At 52.4% G+C, this 21268-nt stretch overlaps 1 protein-coding gene across 3 annotated transcripts in view; it reads left to right on the forward strand.

The window, feature by feature from the left end:
- Positions 1-21268, forward strand: part of CASZ1 (castor zinc finger 1) — a 266726-nt gene that overhangs the window by 32669 nt on the left and 212789 nt on the right. For 2 of the 3 annotated variants that reach the window (XM_030537831.1, XM_030537834.1), the window contains exon 2: positions 15749-15888. The gene's annotated coding sequence lies outside the window, so the exon portion shown is untranslated. Of the gene's footprint in view, positions 1-10692; positions 10758-15748; positions 15889-21268 lie in introns of those variants that run through there. The other variant, XM_030537832.1, reaches the window with a different exon arrangement.

A 21268-nucleotide genomic window follows, 5' to 3' on the forward strand; every position in this document is an offset into this window, starting at 1 on the left:
GGGAGACAAGTGGGGCAATTTGCCCTGGGCCCTGCAGGGGCCTCCACAAGAATATAGTATTCTACAGTATTGCAACTTTTTTTTGTGGAAAGGGCCCCCAAAATTGCTTTGCCCCAGGCCCCCTGAATCCTCTGGGTGGCCCTGTCCACTGTAGTCTGTCAACCCATCCAAAAATGCCTCCCAGCCCCGGAAACTTCCCCTCAGAATCTCCGCGCTGATCTTACAGTCCCAGCCTGGCCTGAACGCAGGATGTTTGCTGACATTGGCACAGTCCCCAGATAAAGGCTGGCACTGCCAACATCTGGGTTATGGGGCAGGCAGGTCTCAGGAGCAGGCTGGGTGGATGTGTGAGCCAGGAGATGGGCACTTATCTTTTAAAAGCATTGGGACACTGTGTGCTCTGCCTGTTCCATGCCATGTATCAAGCGATGCTGCCCAAGAATGGCTTATGTAGGCACATGTCAGCAGCCCCGTGTGACGAACTGGGAATGTTCTTAATGTTTTCTCTGAATATTGTGTTGGTGCCTCAGTGTCCCCATGGCAGTTCTTAAGTATCTGGCAGAGCAAGGGGCCAGTGCACCTATGCCTGACACTGTCTCCTAGCAACTGATGGCCTGGGCCCCTCTTCTCTAAAGGTGCCAACTGATGGTGTTGGAGACAAAGAGATCAGGTGACCTCCTGGCCCGGGAAAGGGGCTGAGCAGAGAGGAGGGGCTAGGGAGGGGCTGTTAGTCTGGAGCTGGCTGGGGTCAAGGGTGGAGGGCAGACCTGGGGGTCTGGCTCACTGCCCCCCAGAATGGACCCAGCCGAGGGGTCCGGTTCGCTGTATCTACAAGCTCTGTTTTAGACCCTGTTCCTGTCATCGAATAAACCTCTGTTTTACTGGCTGGCTGAGTCACGTCTGACTGCAAAGTGAGGGTGCAGGACCCTGTGGCTTCCCCAGGACCCCACTGAGGCGGGCTCGCTGTGGGAAGCGCACGGAGGGGCAGAGGATGCTGAATGCTCCAAGGAGAGACCCAGGAGGTGAAGACGTGTGAGCTTCTTGCCCTGAACAAGTCTGCTCCCAGGGAGAGGAGGCTCCCCAAAGTCCTGACTGGCTTGGTGGGGAGCAGTTAGATAGCATCGCCCGGTGACTCCGTGACAACTGGTGGCAGCGGCGGGTGTACTGCACCCCGTGAATGGCGCTGCTTGCAGTAAGTGACTGGGGAGCAGTAAAACAAAGGAGGGATAATGAGGACCAGGTGTGCTGAAGGCTCAGAGAGGCACGGTTTCAGGGGGCAGTTAACCTCTGGGAGTGTGTGACCAGCGAGAAGGACTGTTGGAGTAACGGGGTCCCCCTGAGGACTGCAGCGAGCAGTCTCGGGGGCGGAGGAGCTTGCCGCTCGACCCTGGGAGAGAGAAGGATTTTGCAGTAGCAGGGTTCCCCTGGGGATTGCAGGAGCCGTCCCAGGGGCGGAGGAGTCTGCAGCTCGATCCTGGCAAAAAGGTGGTGATCACGAGAAGGGCTGGCACACCAGGGGTTCTTCCTGGAAACCATGGAGGAGCCAAGAGCACACAGGCCTGTGAGTCCAGAGCCACTTGGGAACGGTGAAGTGATGGCCTATCACCATCTCCTTAAGAAGGACATTGTGATCCTGTGCACAAAGAGAGGGTTACGCATGGGGAAATTCACCAAGGCACAGTTAATCGTGCAGTTGGAGGAGAAGGACCGCTCTGAGGAGCAGATTCCTGGCCCAGATGGGTCTACAAGAGGATCTGAGAGCAGCTGGAGCATCAGCCAGGCATCCCCGGGAGTCTGGTCCCCAATCAGACGAGGGTCTTCACGATTGGGTTCCCCATCAGGAGATTGGAGACAAATGGGATGGGAGCAGAGCCCGAGAGAGCGAGAGGACTGTGAGAGAAAGCAAGAGCCCGAGGAAAAGCTGCAGGTGAAGCAGCAGCAGCGTGGACTGGTGATGGTGGAGCAGAGAGACATAGGGGGCTGCCCAGGGGTCAGTGGGGAAACACGCTTGCAGGGGCGAGACCCTGGGACAGAGAGAACTGTGGTGGTGCAGCCCCAGATGCTGAGGGACTGTGGGACCTGGGTGAAGTTCCCTCGGGTGAGGCCCCTCGCCCTGCCTATGGCCCAGATCCCTGTGCAGACCCAGAAGGGGTCGGGCTGGCTGGTAGTTGGGGTTCTCCAGGATATCGGCTTGGAGGCCCGGTTGGGGGGTGACTGTCTCCCCATGGGACAGGATCCAGGCCCCGCTCCTGTAACGGCCGAGGGTTTGAATTCAAATCCAGGGAACCAATTGGCTAGGATGGAAATGGTCATTGAAAATGCAAATGACCTGGCTGGCAGGGGGGAGGGGCTGCTGGGCTCAGGATACCTGCCTACCTGTAACCAGCCTCCTGGGGCTGAGTGGGAGGGAGAGATGCTCCCTGCCCCCCCGCACACCGGAGTGGGGGCTCACGCTGGCTCTGATGCTGTGACCAGAGCAGAGAGCTCGCTGCCTGCCCCCACTGGGACAGCAAGGGCAGCGCTGAGCACGGGGGGAGCTGAGACCCCAGCTGAGTGGGGGGACACCCAGGCAGGGCAGGTCAGCTGCCAAACAGGTTTGCCTGGTCCAGACGTGCTGCTGGGAAGTGATTACACAGCATGGAAGGAGCTACCAGGGACAGGGCTCAGGGGGGCTGTGACCCCAGGCCCAGCCAGCCAGAGGGAACAGGCCCCACTCCCTGCCCCAGCTGCTGAATCCCAGACCAAGCTGCAGAAGGATCCCTCCTTGGAGAATCTGAGGAAACTTGCTGGCCACAGCGCTGCAAACCCCCTTGGGGAAGGCTGCAGGGACAGAGTCCTGCAGGAGGAGGGATTCCTGTACCGGGAATGGGCTCCCCAAGGGGAAGTAGAACTGGGGGGAATCGGAAGGCAGCTGGTGGTGCCCCAGGAATCCACAGGGTTCTTCCCATTTGAGCTGCTGGATGGGAGGAGAGTGAGGGGACCCCTGGACCTGAAGGGGGAGGATTGGATGGAGAGGGGGGAAGACCCCCTGGGGGATCTCTTCCCTGAGGTGGGAGACAATCTCCCCATCAGGTGTTCCCCGTTCAGAGTCACTGGGAAAGCAGCCCAGAACCTGGAGAGAGAGGTCAGGGACATGCTGGCTTTAGATGGGATCCAGCCATTTTACAGCCCATGGGCCTCACCCGTGGGGCTGATCCCCAAGGGAGACAGGATGATCTGGTTTTATGGGGGCTATCAGAAGCTTAAAGCCATCACAGAGTCCGATGCCGACCCCATGCCTAGGCCTGGGGAGATTCTAGACAAGCAGAGGGCGATGGAGAACTTAGCCCTGGCAGACACTGATAACATGTGCATCTTTAGCCAGACCTGGGAGGAACAGGTGTCCCAGGTGAAGAGGGGGCTCGGCTGCCTCAAGGAGGTGGGACTGACGGTAAAAGCTGGAAAGTGTAAGGTGGGGACGGCAGAGGTGTTGTGTCTGGGCCACAAAGTGGGAAGTGGCTGCCCAAGCCCAGAGCTGGCAAAGGCCAAGATGGGGGCTCTTAACCAAGAGAGCCTGAATCACAGACCAGAGGGCTGGGAAAAGACCCAATCCCAGTTTGAACCCCAGGGGTATTGGGGTGGCAAAGGGTGTGGGCTGCATAAACCTTCCCACATGCGGCCTGCAAGTGCCATCAAGCACACCCTACCTAAGGGAGGGCGTGAGACTGGACTGTCCTGGTATAACTCACACCAAAGAATGGGAGAGATGCTGGGGCATCCATGGGAAAGTTGGTGGGTTCGAACTTCCCCAGGTCACTGGCTGGAGTGATCTTGCTCAGTTCGGTCTCTGACGAACTGGGAATGTTCTTAATGTTTTCTCTGAGTACTGTGTTGGTGCCTCAGTGTCCCCATGGCAGTTCTTAAGTATTTGGCAGAGCAAAGGGCCAGTGCACCTAAATGCCTGACACTCTGTCTCCTAGCAACTGATGGCCTGGGCCCCTCCTCTCTAAAGGTGCCAGCTGAAGGTGTTGGAGACAAAGAGATCAGGTGACCTCCTGGCCCAGGAAAGGGGCTGAGCAGAGAGGAGGGGCTGGGGAGGGGCTGTTAGTCTGGAGCTGGCTGGGGTCAAGGGTGGAGGGCAGACTTGGGGGTCTGGCTCACTGCCCCCCAGAATGGACCCAGCCAAGGGGTCCGGTTCGCTGTATCTACAAGCTCTGTTTTAGACCCTGTTCCTGTCATCGAATAAAACTCTGTTTTACTGGCTGGCTGAGTCACGTCTGACTGCAAAGTGAGGGTGCAGGACCCTGTGGCTTCCCCAGGACCTCACTGAGGCGGGCTCGCTGTGGGAAGCGCACGGAGGGGCAGAGGATGCTGAATGCTCCAAGGAGAGACCCAGGAGGTGAAGACGTGTGAGCTTCTTGCCCTGAACAAGTCTGCTCCAAGGGAGAGGAGGCTCCCCAGAATCCTGACTGGCTTGGTGGGGAGCAGTTAGAGAGCATTGCCCGGTGACTCCGTGACACCCCGCGTTGGTCCCATGTTGCTGGATTAAAGTGTGGCGAGGGGTTGAGGATGCTGGAGCAGTACAACGGGTTGATATGTGCAGACTCAGCTCTGCTCCCTGACCCTGCTTCACTCAAAGGGGATTCTCTCTCGTCTTAGCTCTTAGGGTTCAGTGCTTCTTGGGGGTTTATTGGATGCTGGACGTGATAGCACATGCTTTGATGCTTGGGTCGGGGGTGACAGCATGGTGCCCTAATCTTTGACCCCTGGCCAGATAATGAGCAGAATCGAGCCCACCACCCAAATGGGGAGGAGCCCAGTAAAGCCAGCCACTGCTTGCCCCTGCCAGCTCTGAGACCCGTTCCACACTTCGGAAGGCCCTGAAACCTTGTGTTTCTCTCCAAGTCTCTGGACGTTTCTTAAGCCCATTGTGGCCTGGTCCTCCCTCCTTAGCCCAGAGTCTCACTGAACTGTAGACCACACCCTGCATTGGCCTTGGGAATGGGCTGGGGGAGGGATCCACTGGGGCTTTCTCCATTGCTGGCTTCTCCTGCTGAACTTAGAGTGGTTTTGTGTGAAGAAGGAACAGGTCAGGAGGCTGCTGGGCGACCACCAGCCCTCTGCAGAGGCCTGAACACCACTTCATTCCTTTAATGAGCTTGCCCATGGCTGAACTCCACCCTATAGTGACTAACCCCTATTTCAACATTGTATTTTTTTGACAATGTCAGCAAGGCTCTGGAGCTGAAAGCTGGGGAGCCAGTGCCACTGCCACTTTGAGAGTCACTGTTTGTGGTGCTCTCCTTTTTCTGGGTGAGAGATACTGAGAGGCATAGGTGACTTTTGATATCCCCTTTTCTCTCCATTATTTTCTTGTTTTCTGTTTTCGGTGCAATCAGGCTGGCAGCTGCTGCTTCTCAGGAATTCTCTGTTTTCTTTTGTAAGATTGTAAAGAATGCAGCCAGAGTCCGTCACTAGCCAGCCGCCTTCGTATGTAAGGCACGGTCCGCCCCAAAAGGAAAACATCTCCTCCACTCCCAGAGTTACCTGTGTCCAAACACACAAAGCCTGCACACTCCTATCGCTGTGCCACTAGCTGAGCTGGCCTGGGAAGACACCTGTTCTTTTCTCCTCTCTCTTTTCTTTGCTTCCTTTTCTGGTCTGGAATGAAAACACAAGGCACAGTAGCTGCTCATCATCTGTAACATTTACACGTGTTGTGCTGGTGTCTTGTATTTGTGTTTGTGTGTCCATGTTTGTCTGGTCATGTGGCTGGTTGGCATGGCTCTTCGTTGGCATGCATTTGTGTACAGTATTGTGTGTGTACACCTATGTGATTATATCTGTGTATGCGCGCCCACATTTGTACTAGGCTGGGTCTGTCTCTGGTTTTGGGTGTCTTCACTGGTGACTTTGTGAAGGAGTGTGTGTGTGTGTGTGTGTGTGTGTATGCGCGTTTATGTGTATGCATGTGTTCTTTGACTATGTGAATGAGATGAAGTGTGAACACACCTGTGTGTGTGAGAGAGAGACAGACACTTCAGAATAAAATGGTACAACTGGAAAGTGAGGGTCAAGCTTTTATGCTGGTGAGTTGCACACATGGGCGCTAGTGCCAGGGTGCACACTCTCGTGTGCTCCATGCACGCTCTGTCTGTGTGTTGTTTCACTTGCCAGCAGATCGCTGTGGGTTTCACAAGCCATACACAAAGCTTTGGTTTCACCTGGGCTAATGCAAAAAGGTGGTGGTTTCCATGGCTCCCCGGCCTCACTATAGCGACACACCCTTTTCTGTGTAAGCTGTTCCCTGGAGTGGATTGTTTTTTGGCAAACAGCTCTGTAAACTCCTCCAACAATTAAAAGGAAAAGGAGGAAAAAAATAACGAAACATGGAGTGAGACAGCAAACAGGTCGGAGCAACTCACGTGGCCAGACCCATCGCCACCAGTTCATGCATCCAGCCCCAAGCCCCAGTGCCAGGTAGGGAGAAAGCCCCTCGCTCTCTCTGGACTCCACCCTGGGAAGCGCCAGGATTGCTCCAACCCCCCAAACTGCAGTGAGCTAACAAACACAAAGGAAAAGGTCATGTTATTCTTTTTTTTTTTTTTTATTATTATTATTATGTTGCAAATGTCTCTCGGGGAGGGGAGCATCTACAGATGCCAGCTCTGATTAATTTAAATATTTACCAATCTCACGTTTTGTTTCATTTTTAAATTGTATATGTGTTTGCTCTGTTTGTGTCCCATAAAATACCTGGTGTTTTGGGCGTACCCCGTTTACAGGGTGCATGAGATCACACTGGAAAAATGCTGTGAAAAACATTTTCATGCCACGACACATCAGATACAGTTTTGTATTAAGATGAGGATTTTTCTGTCTTTTTTTTTTTTAATCTCCAAAATCTGGGTAAGAGGGTTTTTCCTTTGTTTTATTTATTTTTTAAATAGTTCCCTCAGTAATTTTAAAATCAGCTTTCGCCCCCATCAGCTAGATAATTTTGTGGGTTCAGTCAATGAAGGAAATACTGACATCTCCCCCACTTCCCCCTTTCAACTGCTTTCCCTGAGAGATCTGCCTGAGCCTCTTTTTTTAAGCCCCAGCTGGACCCAACCCACCCAATCCGAGTCCAACCCTTAGCCCCTAGTTCTGAATCAGTGGTGCTGCTGCCACCTCCTGCCCCTGGGGTGGATACAGCAGTGGTTGTGGGCCCCAAACCTGCCAACCACTGCCCCTTGCTGTGCTATGTGTGTGCTGTGGAGAGAGAGGCTATGGGACTTACAGTGCAACAAGGTTGCGGTGGCCAGCAGGAGAGGTGCATGCACCCCGCTGCAGCATCGGCCCTGCAGGCAGGAGGAGAGCCGCCCCAAAGCCAACCCTTGTCGTTGGATCCCATCAGCTTTGGGTCGGGTTGCTAGGCTCTGCTTTCCATACCTGGCACGTCAGACTCTGATCCTGAGGAGCCGCATGGAAACCAGTGGTGCTGTACCAATGTATCTAGTACCAGGATTTGGCCCCCGCTCACTCCAGCCTTCCAGCTGTAGCTGGTTTGCAAACCAAAGAGAAGTATTTAGCTCAAAGGGTGAGTGTCTTGGGGCAGAGGCCTTTCTTTGTAATGTGTCCATAAAGCACTGGGCACCTGCAGTGCACCTCACTCCCTGCTTTCCATGCCCCCATCCTTCCCGCAGGCACTAGGCAGCAGGTCTGGAGAGACAAGCCGGGGAAGAGACTTCACCTGGTGGCAGCCGAGGAAGGAGTGGGAAGGAGGGGCAACATCGCCAGCTGTGATGACGCTGTTGCTAGGTGCTGGCTCTGGAATTCCATGGGCACAGTCGCACTGGGCTGTGAACTGGGGCAGGGGAGGGGGTGGGGAGGGGAGGGAGAGGACGTGCACTGGGAGAATTTGAAACCTCCATTCCTGCTCCACCACAACTTTCCCAGGGGAGGGGCAGGTCTGGGGTGTGTGTGCGCAGGATGGGAGATCCACGCATGGGCCACTAGTCTGAAATTGGACCTGTTACTTTTGAGGAATGTAGGACAGTGGGGGGGAGAGGGGGAGAGAGAGAGAGAGAGTGTGTGTGTGTGTGCGCGCGAACTTGTGCGTGTGTGCACACGTGCACACACATGCATATGGTGTGATGTGGGGGGTGCCATTGCTTCAATGTCCTAGGCAATGGTCCAGAGCGTAGGATGGCAAGGAATACATCAAGAATTACCCAGTGGCTGCACCATGCTCTTTAATCACTTATTACTTTTCTATTTCTTCCTGTTGCTGTAATTGTTACAAAATCTCTTGGCTTTGGGAGGGGCCCAGGACTCCAGGGCCGAATTGCATTTGTCCTGATTCAGAAAGTGGGTCATGCTGCTTGGTTTGGGAAGGAGATATTAATCTCGCTTAGTATGATATTTATTAGGAGATAGCAAAGGGAATGCAACTGTGCTGTTGCATAGAAAATTGCTCCCGGGGCGGGGGGCGGGGGAGACTTGTGAGGGGAATGGAGGGAGTTCTCGTGTGCCCCTTGTCTGCTACCATTGTGTCAAAATTTACTGCACCTCATTTATCTGTTTCCACTGCCTGTGGTCTCAGCTCAGATAGAATCTGAGCTGATAATGTAATGGGGAGAGAAGACTGGGACAGGTAAGGGATGCATAGCGGCTTTAGCAGTGCTCTCCAGCGGTCATCCTCCAACTAGGGGAGAAGAAGAATTCTCTCTTTGGACACAGTCTGCACCCTGACCTTGGCGAAACTCCTGCTACAGGAGAGTGAGAGAGATTTTGCATGAAATCTTGTCTCCACTGAAGTCAGTGGGAGCTTTGTCGTTTACTTCTGTGGGACCAGAATTTCACCCTTAGTTTTTGTGTCCATTCAGTGGGATCTACTAAAGGAGAGAGACTGACCTAAGTGACATCCAGAAATGTTTGCTGGGCCAAATTAATCACTGGTGTGTTCTCACTGAAACCAATGGCGTTACACCAGGCATGTGTATGGACTGCTGTGTCCACTGCCAGCCTAATGGAAGTTCTGGTGGACATTGATAACTCCATTTAGGAATCCATCACCCTAATGCCAAACTCTGTCCTCTGGGCCATGCGCGTCTGTTGCTGCCTCCCTGGTCTCCTTGTCCGTTTTCTCGTGCAGTGCTCTGAGGTCCTTGAAAGAGGCCAGGGGAGGGGGAGAACAATCACTACCGAACAGTTACTGGGCCTGACACTGGTTCTTTGAGTGGAATCCACTGTTACAAACAGTAGATCAGTCCAGTCTGTCTCCAGAAATAGTCCCCATAAATGTGAAGACCAAGTCCCTCTTCCAGGAGAGGGTGGTTCATCCAGCTGAGAGCTAAATACACATGTGGACTTGCCCCAGCAGAGCACTGGCTGTTGGAATTCCTTGATGGAGCTGTTAACGACACCATTGGCTTTTCTCTAGAGAAACCCCGAACTGTTACAGGAATTTTCTCCCAGCTCTCAGGTGGCCTGTGGGAGCTGCTTGAGAGGGCACAGCAACACTACATGATCATTTTGCACCGGTAGTGAAGAAGGGACTGGTATGCAATTGAAACTGCAAGGGGAATGTCTCCAGGGCACTGGGCCCAAACTCCTTTCCCTTGGGAGAAGGGCTGTAAGATTGGTAATGCTCAGGGCCTTGGTTTTACACCTCATCGCCTTCAGCAGTAAGATGGAATAGAACCCTCTGACTTACCTATGCTATTTTTTGGACCCCAGGTGCTCCTTTGAGGTTTCCCATCCAAGGACACAACAAGCCTGAGTATGCTTAGACTATGATACCTGTTGCTTATGTATAGTGTGGTGTAGGCTTGGTGTAGAGGGAGGATCAGCTGGGGGTGTATTCCATTTCCATCTGTGAGGAGGGAGCAGGTAGGTCTCAAGCCTCTTCTCACATGAGAGCCTTTCCTTCTGTCTGGTATGCTGCTGGTGGCTGGATGTTACGCTGGTCTGTGGCTCAGTTACTTGGGTTGGGGGAGGTTTTAAGGCTGCCAGCTCTCAGCCCATTTGAGCCTGAGCCCACCTGCCACTGATCCTTTCGTTCCCACTGCTGAAGATGGATGTGTAGAAGTGGTGGCTTCTCCCCCTCCCAGGTGAGGAAGACAGCAAAGGCCTTGGTGTAAGAACTGGCATCTACAGTTGCCAGTTTTGGTTGGATATGTTCCTGGAGGTTTCATCATATGACATCTTTAATTAAAGATTAATCTTTAATTCCTGGAGACTCCAGGTCTATCCTGGAGGGTTGGCAACCCTGCATCATTAATGAAAGCTCTGCTGCTGGCACGCTTTTACTGCATTGTACCTTCCCCCTCCCTGCTCTCACTGGGCTGCTGATGCCCAAATGGGGGAGATCTTGATTTCTTTTCCCTCCTCCTCTCGCAGTAAAGCCTGGTGATGCGTACAAGTGGGGAGGCAAAACTGGCTTGTACCCGAGGTGCCTTATCGTCACTGCGACAATTGAAGATCTGACTGTATCTGATTCACTCCTGGGCAGGCAGGGCTGTCCTGCTTCTCTGCCCTCCCTGGCCACAGGCAGTCCATTGCATCTCTGCGAACTCATTGCACTGTGTAATGCAGCTCTCCAGAAGCTGACTGCTCCTGCACTAACAGTGGTTAACCCCCCCACCCCCCAAGCTCTCGTAAATTGACTGTGGCTGTATCTGTCAACAGAGAGGAAGAAACTCCGCGAAGAGGCGGATTGACTGTACGCCCAGCATTGCTCCATCAGGGTCCCAGTCCTGTGCCAAGAGCTCTGCTGGTGTTCGGGGCAGTCGGTAAGCACGGCTGACCGCACTGCTTTGGCTGAGCCTGCACTGCTGTTTGGTGGAAAGTCACCCTTGGGATTATCAAAGGGAAGAACTGGCAGCTCCAGTAACTTGGAGGGCTAGATCCTCAGTGGGCACGAATTGGCCTGGCTCCTGTGAAGTCAGGGAAGCTGTACTGATTTACACCAGCTGAGGATCTGGCCCCAGATCTTTAGAAAGGGGAGATGAGGAAGCGGTACAGAGGCCAGACAGAGACCCATTTGTAAAGCCTTCTGGAAACTTCAGAGGGTCTCTGCGGTCTCACGATTGTCTTCTGAGAGGGTTGAGAGGCTAGTGCTTCCCCAGAACTCCCTCGAGGGGACTCTACATTCTTGAGGCTGTGGGGAAAGTGGAGCATGTACGGCTCTGTTGTCAGCCTCTAGCACCATGCTCCCCTCCAAGCAGTGCCATGTTACTCACAAGCAGCTTCCACTGCCTGGTACCTCTCCCTGTGCCCGTAGACACACAGGCAGCTCCTGGCTAGGTCGTCCGGGTAGGCTTTATTCAGAGGTGGACCAAAGGATGACACGGACAAGCCTTGCCCGCTCACTTTTCAGTGTCATGTGTCGCACCAGGTGTTCTCTGATTCTTGTGTCTGGCGCATTTGTCCGTGTGCTTTAAGCCTTGCTGATATACTCTGTTGTCTGTGCTGTGTGGGATACCAGTACCTTAGGCAGCCCCTAACTGGCAGGCCTGTGGCAGCACTTTTAGCCTTACCTCAACAGAAGGGGTTGATCCATCCACAATTATGGGATTCTGGAAGGAAAGACTCTACTGCCAATGGTCAGAGAGAGGATGCCCTTCATTTCCGTGGCTCTTTTCAACTGGTGGGCCTGACGGGCTTTACAAACAGTCATTTAGCCTCGCAACCTGTGGGGAGGTGATTTACGGTCAGCACCGTGGCATTGGGGGGGGCCCAGGGAGGTGAAGTGACTTGCCCCCGGTCGCAGAGAGCACAGGTGTCCCGAGCCCTAGGCCGACATCTTAACCACAAGACCATCCTGCCTGCTGTTGAGCTGAACCTCTTTCCAGAAGATGGAGATGGGATGAGCCCATATCACAGATCTTGTGTTGGCTCTGGTCTCCGTGGCTTCCCTCTCGCCTGGCTGGGCAGCTCCATGCGAACTGGAAGCTTTCCCTGCTTGGAAGCCTAAATCTGATCTGGAGGGCAACTGTACAATGGTCACCGGGGCGCTCATGTGTTGGACTCAGTGCCTGGCTGGCATTGGATGGAGTGGGTCACCCTCCTTAGCCTCATAGTATGTCTGCAATGCTTCCATCCGGGCTGCCAGCTCTCTGCCTGAGCGGAGCTGCCTGGTGGGGGCTCACCTTTTGGGCCCACTCGATCCTGTCCTCTATCTGACCAGAGGAGAGGTGCTGATTTCCCATTCACTCCACACCCTGTCCCTGCCTCTGGGACCAGGCCTCCTGTCTTGCTTTTACTCTGAGTGCCTGCTGAGCCAGGCCCATCAATCAGCTGGCTTCCCTGCTTGGCAGCACGAAGCAGACACTTCCGTTGCTGCAAGCTGGGCTCCCCACAGGGCAGCCCATTGCTTTCTCCCTGCCCAGCACTGCTCGCAGGACCCAGTGACAGTAAATCACAATCCTACAGGCCCTTTATTCCTTTTCCTGCTAAATGTTGATAAAGAGCCAGTCACCATTACTGTGGCATCGAGGTGGCAGGGATTCCAGAGCACTCTGGGCTATAGACTTCACTTCAGCCACCTCTGAAATGCAGCCACTTCTGAGGTGTGACTTGGCAGCTGTTTAACAGTTGCCCTGCACAGGGAATGAAGAAGGGATAAAATATCCAGTTGTGGAGTTTAGGGTTACCTGAGTTGGAGTCTGGCCAGGACACTGGGGCTCATCCCCCATCTGCTCCTATCTGAAGTGCCCTAGGATCTTGAATGATCTGTCAGGACCATGGAGTGACATGGATGCAGCTGGGCTAAGTGGCTGCTCCCTTTAGTGGGTGGCGTTGTAGGTTTGACGTCACCTTTTGTTTTTCCTCGGGGTTCTCATGGGTACGTACTGCGGTGCCTAGAAAGTGTGCTGGCGCCGCTGCAGCCTGGTGGATGAAAGGCCCCTGTCTTCATGCTCATCAGAATGTGCTAATATTTCCATTTAAAAAATACCCTTTAAAAAATAAAACAAAAAGGAAAAAAAATCAGAGGAAATTGACTTCCCAAAAATTACGCTAAACTAACACTCAGGGCCTGGCATGACTCCATTGCAGCCAGGAAGCTTGTAATTAACCAGCTCACTGCCGTGGCCCTGGGAAGGACTGGAATCTCAGAGCAGGAGTGGAGCATCAGGACGTGGGTGTTTTTGAATGAGTGTCCCCAGGCTGGACTGGGTATCTGTGGCAGAATTGCAGTGGGCATTTTCATGCAGCATTGGCCACCTGCGGTCCTGCTGAGTGGGGCATTCCTTCCCAGATGTGTCTGGTACTCTGTGCATCGTGGGCAGTGTCCTTGTGCTTAGATCTGACAAGTGATACTGCGCTTGCCCAGGGGACCCTTTGTCAGTGAGTGACAGGCTGAGGGTGCTCCTGGAGACAAGGAGCCCAGAGTTAGGACTTGGCTATGTGCAAACCTGCACTCAGCTTTTTTTTGGAGACATGAGTTCAAATCCTTACACAAGAGAGGGTGAAGTTTGGTCTCTTCCTAGTTCCCTTTGTGCAAGCTGCCATGTGGCACAAATCAGTGTGATTGACAGCTTCTGCTCAGGCTAGGCCCTGGAATAGCAGGAGTGCTGCAGGTCACAACTGGGGTGCAGTGGTGGGGCTCTTTGGGGACAGAGTTCTGCGCAGTAGGGTTAGTGGAGGAGGCTGCAGGTCCGGTGTGAGCTGTACTGGATGGAGGATGCTTGCTGGCACTATGCTTGGCTCAGCCCAGCGCTTTCAGCGCCGTATGTGTGTGAGGACTGGTTTCACTCATCAGTTTTTGTCAAAGAAAATAAACAGGCTCCTGTACCTGCAGAGAGAGCAAGACAGAAGTCTGGCCCCGGTGCTGAACCTGCCAGCATCGGTGGGTCAGAGCCAGGCACCAAGTGTTGCTTTAACCCAGCAGTTGGGTGGGAATTTTCACAATTTGGGTCATCACAAAGAGGGGACTCTGTGTCCCAGCTGAGAGCATCTCTTGTTTCAGGGGTGGGGGTTGGTATGTGCTAAGGCTGAAAATATTTACAGGTTTGGAAGTTGAAATGCAAACAGGAAAAGCCCTTTTAAAAAATGAGTGTAGTGGATATTCAAAACAGGGATTGCCATGGAAACGCCACAATATTTGCTTAAATTGACACAAAGGTTGCTGGTTGCAGGGTTCTGACTTCTTTGGCTCCATTTTCTTTGGCCCGGCACCTATCACGAATCGATCTCAACAACCCCCCCATTTGTTTTGCTGATTTTATTTTCATCTGATGGAAATAAAAAAAAAACAAACCTCTAGGCTAGAAATCCACCCTCCCAGATCAGTCTGATGCTCCAAACAAATATTGTGGCAGGAACTTTTTTTGTTTTGTTTTGGTAAAGAACATAAAAGTTTGTTCAAATTTTTTGTTCCCTCTAAAGAAGAATACAGATTGTGATTGGCTTACGTGGTTCCGGTCCTGGCATGTGAGGGGAGGAGGGCAAGAAATGTAGCAGAGGTGGAGTAATAGATCCAAGAGAAGCTAGAGTTGAGAAGAGGGTAGCCTGGTGTTGAAGACAGGGACTTGAGAGATCTGGTGTCTGTTCCAGGCTCTGCCACAGTGTCACTCTATGACCTTGGACAGGTTTTTTAATCTCTGGGTGCCTCGGTTCTCCCCCCTGTGAACTGCAAATAATGATACAGTAGAACCTCAGAGTTACGAACACTAGTAATGAACTGACCAGTCAAGCATACACCTCGTTTGGAACCAGAAGTACACAATCTGGCAGCAGCAGAGACCAAAAGAAAAAAAGCAAATACAGTGCTGTGTTAACATAACTCCTTACCTTGTCAAATCTTTTTTTTTTTTTAAGTAAACTGTTTCTGTGTTTTCATTTAAATTAAGCTGGTTAAAAGGAGCATTTTTCTTCTGCATAGTAAAGATTTAAAGCTGTAGTAAGTCAATGTTCAGCAGTAAACTTTTGAAAGAACCATGATGTTTTGTTCAGAGTTATGAACATTTCAGAGTTATGAACAACCTCCATTCCCAAGGCATTTGCAACTCTGAGGTTCTGCTGTACTTTCTTTTCTGGCTAGCTTGCAGGCTCTGCGGGGCTGGGGGCTCTGTCACTGTGTGGCTGTATAGCATCTCATACAGTAGAGCCATGCTTCTGCAATACAAGTCATAGTGAATGACGTGCAAGTTTCAGGGGGTGGAACTGCTATGTTATGGGAGCGGGAAATGCTGCTGAGGAGGTTACAGGGGAAGCCCTTTTCAGCATGTGGCATGGTAGTATGGCCTGTATCTTTGTAGGGGGGGTGGGATAGCTCAGTGGTTTGAGCATTGGCCTGCTAAACCCAGGGTTGTGAGTTCAATCCTTGAGGGGGCCACTTAGGGGTCTGAGGCAAAATCAGTATCTGGTCCTGCTAGTGAAGGCAGGGTGCTCGACTCAATGACCTTACAGGGTCCCTTCTATTTCTTGGAGATAGGTATATCTCCATATATATTATTATTATTTATTACCTGGTCGATGCCCAGCTGTTCCCTAGAGTGGGATGGTCAAATGCCCAGCTGTTGTCTAGAGTGGTCTGTGGCTCAGCACCCGACTGATAATCGTGTAAGGATCTGTAACTTGGCCTCTGATTGTCTGTCTCACAAGATGGCTGTGCCGTGCCAGGATGGGCCAGGTCTGTTACTTCTCCCCTAGCTGGCTTGTTGTGGCTGAGCGAGTGCTGAGTTCTGCGGGTCACCACTGGTACCCAGTTAGGGCACTGATTGGACGTGTGTTATGCAGCGGCTGGATAAATAATACACCGTTCATTTCCCTTCCTCAGGGCACAGAGACTTCACCAAGTGAAGGGAACTCATCAGACTTGCGCTGTGTCCATCAAGGACCTCTGGGGAAAAGCTCCTGATTCCCATTCCGCTGTGTAGGTTGGAATGGACTTCGAGCCCAGTAACTTGTGGATGCAAGGTACTGACTTTCCTTGTGTAATCTATTCCTCTTGGTTTGAGCTATGACCAGAATCTGGGTGGGCTCTGGGTGACTTTTGAGTCTCCGTGGGCTTTGCTGGTGCCCCGGGATGCATTTTTGGTGTGGAGAGACTGTATTTAAGTTGAGGAGATGGAGTCTTTTTGTGGGTCATGGATTCACCATGGCAGGGGTTTGCTTTGGGGTGGTTTACAGGCAGGATTGCAGCATCCCCAGTGCTGAGGGTTTGATGCGTCCCTGATGATGCAGCCCATTTGTGCACGACATGGAGGGTTTGGTGGCACATCAGACAGGGATGGGTCATTTTGAACTACTCCTGCGTTAGCTACCAGAGCCGTAGCTGATAGGGTGGGGTATCTCCTGGGTAATGGGCTCCAGACAATGGATTCCCTCGATGGGGGATAGAAGAGGGCAGGTCATGATGTTTGATTCCGTGGTTCTTACACCTGGTTTAAATCAACGGCTGCTGATTTTCACCTGTCAGACTCTGAAGTCTTTCTCCTGAGTGTCCAGCATTGGCTCTTGGCTGGGGGATCTGCCTGGCTGGGCTGGAAGCAGTTCCTCTGCCTGAACTGCTAGGGCATGAGGCAGCCGTGGATGTAACTGGAGACCCCAGCTTGGGAAGGTCTGTGCTGGGAAGCTCCAGGGTCTGTAACGCCAATGCAAACTCTGGGGGTCGTGTTGGCTGTGAGGGTGGGACTCTGACTTTTTAAAAACCACTTTAACCTCTTCACTGCTGGCGCCAGATGCAGCTGTTCTGCTGTGGCCAAACGCAGTAGTGTTTCATGTGGTGCTGGTGATCCATTGGCCTGGCGGTCAGTCAAAGGGCCCAGGGGATAGCACCAGAGGTACGTTGGGCTGTGCCAAGTGGTGCAAACAGTGGTGTTCTTCAAGCATTCCCCTAAAACGGGCCTGGTGCAGCGTGACCCAGGAGAGGACATATGCAGTATCTGCCACTGGCAGTGGGGTAATACTTGTCTCTCTGATGATGGCCAGGACTCAGTAGGGGCATGGAAGGGGCTGCCATATCGGGTTTGCTGCTGGCTGGAGGAGATGTGGGTAGTGGCTACTCTGTGAGGATGATTTTTTCAGAGCTTACCTCCCTGAGTTGTTGCCACCCTAATGGCAGCATTGAGAGGCCAGAATAATGAAAAACATCCGAATTATGCTCATTCTTAGAGGGGCTCAGTGGATGTATCCTCAGATCACTCTGGAGACCCCAGCTCATGTTCCCTGTAGGCCCCCAATGAAATACTGCTCTGCCAGTATCCAGGGCCGCTGAGAGTCAGAGGAGGCCATAGGACAGAGGAGTTGGGGAGGAGAGGGTTCAGTGGAAGAGCCAAGAGAGCAGCACTGGACTGGCACACCATGAGGAGGGGTGGTCTTGAGACTGAGACACTAGCCTGGACCTTGGGAGATCAGCATTCAACCCTGAGTTCTGGCACAGATTTCCTGTGCAGCGCCGGGGCAGGGGGAGGGGAGGATGAGTTATTTATGTTCTCCATGCCTTTGTTTCACTGGTGTTACTATTTTTAAATAGCAGTAGCAATGCTTCCCTACCTCCCAGGGGTTCTGAATGTCAGGTGCTCAGCTGCTCCAGCGATGAGCACCTGAGCTAGACCTCTAAGGACAAGGATGCTGCGGGTCAGGAGGTTGATGGCATCGGTGTTCTCTTCTTGCATCGGTGCCTCCCCACTGTTCCGGCACTAAAACTTGCCCAGTGCCTGGCGTGGCTGATTTTGAGTGGCTTAGCTAGAGGGAGCTCCAGGCTTTATACCTGGGGAGAAGACTCCGAGCACTCTGGCAGCTGTGCAACCAGTTAGAGCCATGGCAACCCCTTGAGTTCAAGAAGCAACAGGTCTTGCCCCTCAAGGCCCTGGCCTGTTGGCGAGATTTCCAGGCTTTGCAGCTGTCAGAGCCAAAGGAGTAGAGATGTGGGGTGGGGCATTGGGATAAGGGAGCCTTGTGGGCTTCCCAAATCAGATGCAAATACTGGGACTTGTTTGTGGCAGCAGAATCTGCAGCCCCTCGTCCCGGCGTCTGGCTCCACAAATGCACCAGCTCCGTGAATCCCCAGCCATGTGTGTTCCCCCACCTGGGTGAGAGCCGGGTGCAGGCTACTCAGTTGTCTCTGCTCTGTAACTGGTGAACGGGCACATCCAGTCTGAGGGGAGAGGGCAATCGGAAATGATCACATGGGACAATGGGGAATAATTATCCAGGATTAGGCTCTGTATTAACAGGCACAGCTCGTCCTGCAGGAGCTGCAGGTAGACTCATGGGGCATGGTGAATTGGAAGGCCCTGGCATATAATGACAGCTACAGGGCATCACAGTCTGGCAGAGGACTGTATGGTGCCTCTGAGGATCATATTTTAGGCTAGGTGGAAAAGAGTGAAGATGATACACATGTGAGCAGCTGGTAGTGTGAACGCACATGGGCTCCATCTGGATATAGACCATCCCAGGGATGGCACAAACCCAGAGCAGGAAGAGAAGGGGCTAGAAACTGTATAAAAGGCTGGGTGTGTGTAGGAGAGAGAGACCTTTGCTTCTGCCAAAATCCAGACCCAGTGGCACAGGACAGTTCATCTGAGGAAGCAGCTTCCAAGGCTCCAGGTCAAATTCTGCAGTTGAAGGTGAGCTCTGACTCCGAGAGGAGGCTGGTGTAGCAGGAGAATCCTTTAGCCCTTGGTGGGGGTTATCTCAGATCAGCAGCCTCTTTTGAGCTTTGTCTTCTCCTGCTGGACACTTTGAACAGCACTGATTGCCCTTCACGTGCTGTTTTCCAAGGGCTGGATTCAGAACTCATTGAAGACAATACCAGTCTTTCCATTGACTCCAGTTTCCTTTGGATCGGGCCCCAAGGGCATCCACCCTGGCTTTGCCAACCTATAGCAGTTTTCTGTTGTTCCCCCAGAATTATTAAGAGTCTCTAGAGTGAAGGGGGCTGCCTGTTAGCCTTTCAGAAACTTAGGTTTGTGATCCCTCTCGTCCTGGACTGGAAACCCCCTTGTTCCAAGCCTCAGCCCCAGAGCATGTTTTATTCCTCCCATTTTCAAAGTAAGCTCTGTTTACTTTGGACTATGGCTGCTGCTTGTTGACTCCCTGTCACCCATCCCTTAGCCCCTGACTCTAGCTGGTCTGTTTCACTTTCTGTTTATGCTCAGTTTCAGGTTGTCAAGCCCTAGAGCACATGAGCGGGTTCTGCCCACATGACTGCAGTTTAGGTTTCCAGCAATGGGGAGGAATGTTCAAATAACACACAAAAAACGAATGGAAACACCAGGAACCCCTTCGCCGCCCCAGGTGACACCTACATTTGGGGCTCAAGCCAAGTTGAGAGCTTGTCTTTACTGAGTCAGTGGGGGCCACTGAACACCTTCCTCCCAGTGAAATCTAATGGGAGCTCTGCCCATGAAAGGGTCAGACCCTGACCCACCACAATGGACCTTTTACAGCTCCTCACAGGACCTCCTGTCAGGATTCTGAGCTGGCTGGAAATGTACAGCTGCATGGCAAAATCATTGTGGAAATTTACCAACCCTGGTATGAAATCGACTCGCCTGCCTTTGCCAGCCGGGACACTGAATGATGGTTGATTTGCCCATTAGAAATATATATATGCATTACTTGCCTGGGATCAGTGAAATTTTCCCAGTCTGGATAGTGCCTTCAGGTAAACGCTATAATATGTCTATTGACTCAAGTATACAGTGTCTATTAATAACATGCCATAACCTCCCTACTGGGGCTATCCGGTATCTGCTGTAATATACTGACCTGTATTATTATAACCAGGACCCACCAGTAATAAGCTACGATATACAGTCTTTACTGGTAACATGCTATAACGTACCAAGCTAGGCTGCAGTATACCTGCCAGTATTGGTAAGCTATAAACATTTGGAAATAGGAATTAGGGGTGCAGACCCTCAAACTCAGCTGAAATGTATTGGGCACAACAAGCTTTGGGAGGCAGGCTAGTTGGTACTGGCAGGTGTGTTGGGGGTGGGAGGCATCCATTTTCCCAGCAACATGACAGGTTTTGTTCCACTTCAATCCACACTTGGCGGGAATAAGTAAAACATTGCTGGGTTGCTGTGGTGGGCGGAGAGAAGCGACTCTGGCTGCCAGTTGTGCCCAATCTAAAGTGATGCTATGCTGCCAGTTTGGGCATGCGATCCCTTTTGTCCTGCTTGCTGCGTCTCCTTGGGGGTCCCATCAGTCTGGCCTCCTGCCCTGGTTAGGGACTTCAGACCCCCGACTCATTTTTGTAACTTCTAGGTTGTTTCTCCTGGGTTTGCTGTGTGCTTCTGCCATTACCTACAGCGTGGGTTGTGCGTGAAATGCAGAACTTGCGGAAAGCTGCACCAATTCTCTGCTGCAGAAATGTTGGGGTGTGTGTGATGGTGGGGCACAGGGGGACAGGTCAGACTGGGGGCCGTAGAGCCCTCACAAAGCTCACAAAGCTAGTTGGTTTATATCTTAGATGCCCCTCCAAATAGTTTGTCTGGGGGTAGTGTCTCACCCCCGGAATGAAGTGGTGTGATCCCAGCCTACCAGCCCTGTTGATCACACTAGGTACCAGGCTAATCAGATTCACCATGCCCTCTAAAGCAAGCTCTGATTGGACCAAAGATTTAGCCTGGCTCCTGGGCAGGCTATTCTGGACGGGTCTGAGCTCTGGCTCCTTTCTGAACAGAGCAGGCCAAGCTTTGTTTTGGTGGGTGCTCTGACACCTAGTCCTACAGCCTGGCCCGGCTGGACCCAAGAGTGCTTGGACAGAGCCTTTCTGGTATGGCAAAACGGTGGAAAGAGAGGATATTAAAAGCCTGTCTGGGATAAGAGCAGGGTTGTCACATCCATCTGCTCAGGCCCTGATGAATAGCAGATCCATATTGTTAACATATTGTCTGCCATATGGACTGGCTCAGCTCTCCAGGAACGCTTGGGAGACCTGACCTCTAGTGTGACAAGATGCGAGCATGAAGGACGGGTTGACAACAGCCCTTGGGTCTCAGAGTGTGAAACCGTGTTTCAGCCACTTCCGCTGCCTTTCGCTGTGCTTGCATGTGCTCGTTCTCGGAGGGGTTTTTCCTCCCTCCCCTGCTTTCCGCATCCCTGGTCTGCACTAGATCAATGACCTTCACTCATAACCAGACTGGACAGTTCTAACTCCCTCCCCCAGGCCTTCGATCAGATGTTTGGTTGGAGGCTGTGGAAGGCTGAATGGGGGGAAGTCAAAGGAGGGGAAAGAATATCGTGCATTCAGCAGGCCTGATAGCTAGTCCTGCCATATCTGGTCTCGGAGCAGGACTGGGGGTCCTGGGCACCCTCTATTCCCAATGATACTGAGAGA

The sequence above is a fragment of the Gopherus evgoodei genome, chromosome 18 (genome assembly GCF_007399415.2).
Source record: "Gopherus evgoodei ecotype Sinaloan lineage chromosome 18, rGopEvg1_v1.p, whole genome shotgun sequence".
Classification (NCBI taxonomy): domain Eukaryota; kingdom Metazoa; phylum Chordata; order Testudines; family Testudinidae; genus Gopherus; species Gopherus evgoodei.